This window comes from Hyperoodon ampullatus (assembly GCF_949752795.1).
Source record: "Hyperoodon ampullatus genome assembly, chromosome: 12".
Classification (NCBI taxonomy): domain Eukaryota; kingdom Metazoa; phylum Chordata; class Mammalia; order Artiodactyla; family Ziphiidae; genus Hyperoodon; species Hyperoodon ampullatus.
Genome location: NC_136925.1, coordinates 88,729,217 through 88,735,822, shown reverse-complemented (window position 1 = coordinate 88,735,822; position 6,606 = coordinate 88,729,217).

The following is a 6,606-nucleotide window of genomic DNA, read 5'->3' as shown; positions in this document are numbered from 1 at the left end:
GTGTGCCTGTCTCACAGGCAGGAAGCCACGGCCCAGGGCGGGGCTTTGGCAGTGTCACAGACGGCCTGGGGCTGCATCCAGGCTTCCGCTCTCGCTGCCCCATTTCAGGTTCTGCCCGGCCTCACGCGGGCAGAGGTCGCTGGCCACCTCCTCACCCCCTAGCATTTCTGGGCGGCTGCTCCCTTCCCACCGGGACTGGAAATAACCCGCGACCTCGTCCTGCCTGGCCTCCATTCACAGGACCCTTTGTTCAGGGATCCTCTCCTGCCCCCGGCCCCCCCGCACCCTCACGTCGGAATCCCACGCGGTTGTTTCTCCTCTGCTGTCGGGCAGAGCAGAGCGAGCTCCGGGAACCCTCCGCCCACAGGAGGGTGAGAAAGCCCTTCGCTGACTCAGGGCCAGGAGAGCCTAAGAGGAAACAGATGCCTGCAGCTGCGGTGTCTCCATCCAGGGCGCCTAGCTCCCTGCTCCCGGCTCTGGCCCTGCGCCCTCGACGACTCCGCCCCTGCAGCCCCACCGGCTCAGCACTGTGAGGGTCAGATGATCCCGGCCCCCCGCCCTCACCTCCAGAGCCCCTCGGTTCCCGCAGTGACCGAGATCCCGGAGTGAGGGGTGCTCGGAACGCCCCAGGGAGCCGCGCTGGGCTGACCCTCCTTCGATTCCACCCAAACCTCAGCTGCTCAGAGTTTTCCCGTAAGAAGTGCAGAGAGGTCATTTTGTTTGTTTGTTTGTGAACCCAATGGCTCATTCTCTAACTCAAAAGGTACTTATGGAGCATCTGCAGCACTTGGTACAGAGCAGACTCCGTTATCTGGCCAATGGCCCCACATGTGCCAGGACCGTCCTGCATTTCTAGTGAATCCCCTGCCGCGTCTCCTTCAGGGTCCGTGGCCATCAGTTGATGCTCAGGTGTTCATTGTGACTGGAAGTCTCTGACAAACAGGGAGCTGCCAGGAGTGAGCGGGAATCTCACCCTGTTTCCTTGGTACGTAAATTCTAATTTTGCTCCAGAGCCATGAAGACACCTTGTCCAGAGGCTTCTCCAGGCATCTGGAGTCAGTGGCGTGGCCCCCTAGGCGTTTGCTCTGGTGCCCTCTCCATCCCGCCTGTCCTTCCCCCTCCTGCCCCAGGGACCACGTCCATCTAAAGTCCAGTGTCTGGAACTGGGCACCTGCCCAGTGGGGCTGGACTGGGGGCATTATGCCTGCACTGAGCACTTCTGTGGGAACACAGCCCAGCCTAGGCACCTGGGGTGAGAGCTGCACCCCGTACCCCACCCTCTGTGTAGATGTCCTAAACAGGGTGATGTTTGATCCCGTTGCAGGAACCTGCCTGGACCCCCATCTGTCCTCCTCATCCTAGAGCCCCTGATTCCCGATCAGACTCAGAGTCATCAACAGGCTGACCCCGTCCCCAGCCGAGGATGGTCACTGGCCCAGTCAGTAGCTGGTCCTGTTGTCCTGACGTAGCTTGCCTCACTCCACTGCCCCCGGGCCTCCCACAACGGCTGTGAAAATGAAAGTTTCTGGAACCTGGCAGTGCATCTGCGTTGGTCTCCTGGGGCTGCTGTAACAAAGTGCCACAAACTGGGTGGCTTGAAACAACACTGGTGAATTCTCTCACCATCTGGAGGCTGGACATCTGAGGTCCAGATGCAGGCAGGCCTGTGCTCCCTCCGGAGGCTCTGGGAAGGTCCTACTGCTTCTGGGGCTGCATGATCCCCAGGTTCCTTGGCTTGTGGCCGCATCCCTCCCATCTCTGCTTCTGTCCTCACATGGTGTCCTGTGTCCCAGTGACCTTCTTGTTATAAGGACACCAGTCACCTACATAGGTCACCCTCCTCCAGTACGACCTCATCTGCAGAGAGCGTCTCTCCAAACAGTGTGAGGTCACAGGCTCCAGGCGGACACGCACTGGGGGGTGTGAACCAGCCTGCCTGGGCCCTTCTTCCCCGTCTGCTGTTAGACGCACACACTTCCCTTACCCCTGAAAACTGATGTTCTGCTCCAGTGTCCGTTAACTCTTCAGAATTCCCGTTTGCCTGCTGTGACCGACTTTGCTCTGTGGTTCGTGGTCACACATCCCTCTGTCCCGTGGTGGCCGCCCAGGACCTTCTGTGCCTGCTCCACCCTCCAATGCCCCCTGTGCAGCGGAACTGCCAAGTCCAGCTTCCCCTTTGGAAGAAACCTCTTCTCTGGAGCCCCAGCAAGGCGATCCCTCTGGCCAAGCGCTCCTCTGACCTGGCGCTGCTTGTGGTCTGTTCTCCTCATCAAGCACGAAGGTGGTGAGACTCTTCCTCACCCCGTGTGCTCCTGAGCTGCTCAGCACAGCAGGACTTCCTGTCTTAAAGCTCGTTGGGTGAGTGGCTGTCAGACGGGTGGGTAGATGAAGAAAGGCATTGACGGCTCCGCCTGTTGGCAGATGGGGCGTGAGGGTTTAACCACCGCTTTCTGGACAAGGAACAGCCAACCTGTCAGCAAAATCAGGTCAACTAGCAAATCAACAATGCTCCACTAAAAAGGCTTTCAGGGAAACTGGGTTATACATTCTTCTTTGGAGTCTGAGACAACATCAACTTATTTACATAGAGTCCAGGTTTTTTAATTTAAATGATGACTGTGTCACCAATTAGTTGACCAAAAGCAAGATATCTTACCTTGAACAAGACATATACTATATATTCTTTGAGTCAAGTTTCTTCTTTCTCTGTACATCAGAAATTGATATTGTGTACCCAGTAATAAATGTACAGTCACCATAAACAAAGGCTTTCAGAAAATGCAAACAGTGGGCCAAGGTCACGGTTCTGCTCGGTTACAAGCCCTCTCCCTGTCCCACTCCATCCTCCAAACCCCCAGTGACACCCTGGCTGGACTGCAGTGTGGCTGGCCCTGTGTGCCCCTGCTGCCCCTCCGTGGTCCCCACCTGGCAGGGACCCAGGTGTAGAGGATGCAGGTCCCTCAGCAACGTTACCCCATCAGATTTGAAGGTGGCTTAGAGCAAACTCCCTCTAACACCCTTTAGCTGAGACTTGACCTGTTGACCGCTGACCACACCGCTGCCAGGTACCTCGGGGGTCACCGGCCCATGCAGCCGGCCACACCGCCTCTTCTGTCTGTGGTCCAGCCTGGCCTTGGGGATACCTCACTCCCTCCCTCATCCACCCCCTCCTCCGCCCATACCTCCACCAGGCACCCCCCTTTCTGCCCACTCCACCCCATCTCCCATCCATCTCCTCCCTCCGTCCAGGGCCCAGCCTGGCCTCAGGGGATGTGTGAGCTCTGGGAAGTGGCAGGGAGTCTGGCTGTTGCTATTCTTACTTCTCGAGGCTTCCTCTTGCACGACCCGCGCATCGGGCTGTCCTGGTAAGCGAGCCTGTGGAAGCTGACTACGGCTTGTTCATGCCGCTGGGAAAGTCTGTGCCAGAGGTTCTTGGCCGCAGACTGGGCGTCCCCAGGGAGAGGCCGTCCTATGGGGTCCAGGCTGAGCTCATGAAGTAGAATTTGGATGAAAATAATTCCGCATCCTGTTTCTCTGTCATCTAGGTGATGTGCTGACTTCCTTTTAGATTAAATATCATACCTTCCGCACATGATACATGAATTCATCCATCTAACTTCATCAGTAGGTGGACTGATCATTTCCACCCACTTACTCTTTTGCGTTTTATTGATTGTTACTTATTTGGTTTAGAAAGACCATTCTCACTTTGGGTAATGTGAACCAGATCTGAAGCCTACAACTTGCATTCTTTCTCCTAAGCAAAAAGGGGAGTTCCAGCCAATCTTGCTGGTTTTATTTATAGCATTTTATTTCCTGAGAGAAGACAGGAAAAGTCAGTCTTCCCCTCACTCATCTGGCTTCTCCTCTGTGGTCCCCCAGCTGTGGGTCGGAGCAGGGGTGGGGCTACGGGGGTTGGGGGAGGCTGGACCGGACCGGTGCCCGGTGCTCCAGCAAATGCGAGATCAGAGGAGGAATTATGTCATTTCTCCGAAGGAGTGAGTTCAGCTTGCTTCCGCGTGTGTCTGACTGACAGCCCCACACAGGACCCAGCGCATATAAGGAGCGCCTGCTGCCCGGAGGGTGCCGAGCTCTGAGCCCAGCTCTTCTGCTGAGTGGGGCTGGGTCTCCTACCAGACCCTCATACCTCCTGAACCCCATTCCCAACTCTGAGAGGAGTCATCCCTGCAGGTTTTCCACATACCAGGTAAGAGCTTTTTTTTTAAATTCACCAAAACTTTTCATTGTAGTTTAATTTTCATGAAAAGGCTCTTTATGATTCTAAGAGGGGAGAAGGAGAAAGTGCAGAGTTTAAAGTGAGGAGGGGGCATGCCTATTAGCACCTAAACAGCAAACATGTCTTCACCTTGTATTTGTGCTGCTCAGTTGGGGAACTGAGGCAAGTAAACTCATTTTCAGCACTTTGTTTGCAGGGATGATGCTGTGACCTTCCTGGGCTTTCGCATCACCTGAGGATTCTTGTTACTTTCGTGAATGTACCTGCCTGGAAACTGGGGCAGATACTTCTGTTTTCAGCTACAAAATAAGACATTTCCACATAAAGTTTGTTACTGAGGTGCGGTCATGAGAAAGAAACTAGAAAAAATTGTTCCTGAGCATGTGAAAAATAAGCAGAGAGGTTATAGAGACAAATTCTAAACATTTTTCACAGCTGACAAGTGTTTTTGAATGTTCTTAATGAATAATATTTAGTAAGTCTGTGAAGAGTGTTCTGACTGCCCGTGGACTCCAGCTGTTCTTGAAAGTTTGGAGAATAATTTGCAGATGAAAAGGCAGAGGGGAATTAGCGTGACTTCTGTAAATCCGAGTTGGGTTCCTTTGGGGAAATCACTGCAGTCTCCACCGAGGGAAGGAGGTATTTCTCAGTGAAGTTATGTTTGCTTTGATTGTTGATATAAAAAGAATTTTAAAAGATCTTTACAAGGTCTAATGATATTCTGTTGCAGAAGGCTTTGGAAACCTTTCCTTTGGAAAAAATATGACCTTAAACAGCACTAAATGTGTGAAGTGAGGCGTAGGATGTGGGAGCGTGTGTCCTCGTCCCTATGGCGTGTGTCGTAGGATATCATACGTGTTGCCTTCTAAGAACACAGGACTTGATAAGGCTGTACCAGCCATATCCATGACTCCGACCCTGCTGTGTTCTTTTTTGCTGTCGCGATCCCCTGAAATAAGATGGGATAGATGGCAGAATGCTGATAGTTCTGCTTTAGAATCAGAGGATTTGATTTTGTTAGCAACAGAGTTCAGTGTACTCCCTTGAGGCTGATAGGAAGCTGAGCCTCCAGAATTTGGAATTTACATTTTGGATGGAGCTTGTCTTTGCCAGAGACAGTGGTCACTGCTGTCTTCAGGGGACAAAGGTGCATGTGTGACTGAATGGGGAATAGACCCTAGCTTTGCAGACGTGCCTGCCCACCATTTACTCTGAAACACTTGCGTAGTGTTCACTGAGTGCCAAGTGCTGGTCTAAGTCCCTTACGCGGCTTCACTCGTGTAACTCAGCCCTCTGGAGTCCTATCAACCTCCTTACTGTCACTCCTACTGCACTGGGTGGTCATGGGACAGCGCATTCCAATGAACGGCCACACGCCCTGTGCTTGCTGGGCTTCATAAGCCTTTACAGACACTAACTTGCTTGATTTATTTCTCACAATAACCCCATGAGTAGAAAATTTAAATGCCTATTCTTCATTCTACAGAGGAGGAGACTGAGAGCAGAGAGGGTAAGTAAGTTTCCCCAGGTTGCACAGAGGGTGCCTGACAAGGCAGCTCTGAGCCTGGCCCGGTGGGGGCTTGCCTGGGTACACAGCTGGCTCCTCGATGTGCAGGTGGAACTCAGCGAAATTCTGGACTTGCTGTGGACAGACTGAGAGCAAGTGTCTGGATCCCATGGGGAAACCTGAGGGTCCTGCATGGACCCTGCTTCCCCAGGGGATGGTCCCCATCTTGGGGGGAATGGGTAGTTCTAGGTTCCCAAATCCTTCTGGAGAGGGGACTCCTTGGATTTCTTCATTACTGAGAAGCTCAGGATCTTTGAAGCCCTAAACAGGGAGGGGTGCGGGTCTCAGCTTGGCTTCGCCTCAGTGGGACGCAGTGTATCGCTGGAGGGGCGTTGGGACCATGTGCTGCTCAGTGGGGAGACCAGGAGGCTGAGCAGGGGTTAACGGTGGAACGGGCTCCTGGCCAGTCTCTGACTTCTGGGCCAGTGTCTGCTGAGCCTGCCAACTGAGAATCCTCAAGAATGGAAAAACAGCCCTCAGGAAAATAGAAAAGCAAAGCAAAAATGATTACTAAGTAGAAGGCTATTTTTTTTTTTGTAATTATGATCACCAAACTAAGTTTACTTCTAACTCATATACAGTTAATATTTATTCTATTTAATTAAGTCATGTGCAACTTTTTTCTTGGCTATTTACACAAAATGTCTTCATAGGTTATTTTCCCCAGGCTGACATTTTTCTGAATTCAAACTTCCTGGGTTTACATCCTGGCTACACCTTTCAGTAGCATCATTGCTCTGGGCAAGCACTTAACTTCTCTGAACTCCACTTACCCATCAGTAAAATGGAGATGATAACAGTA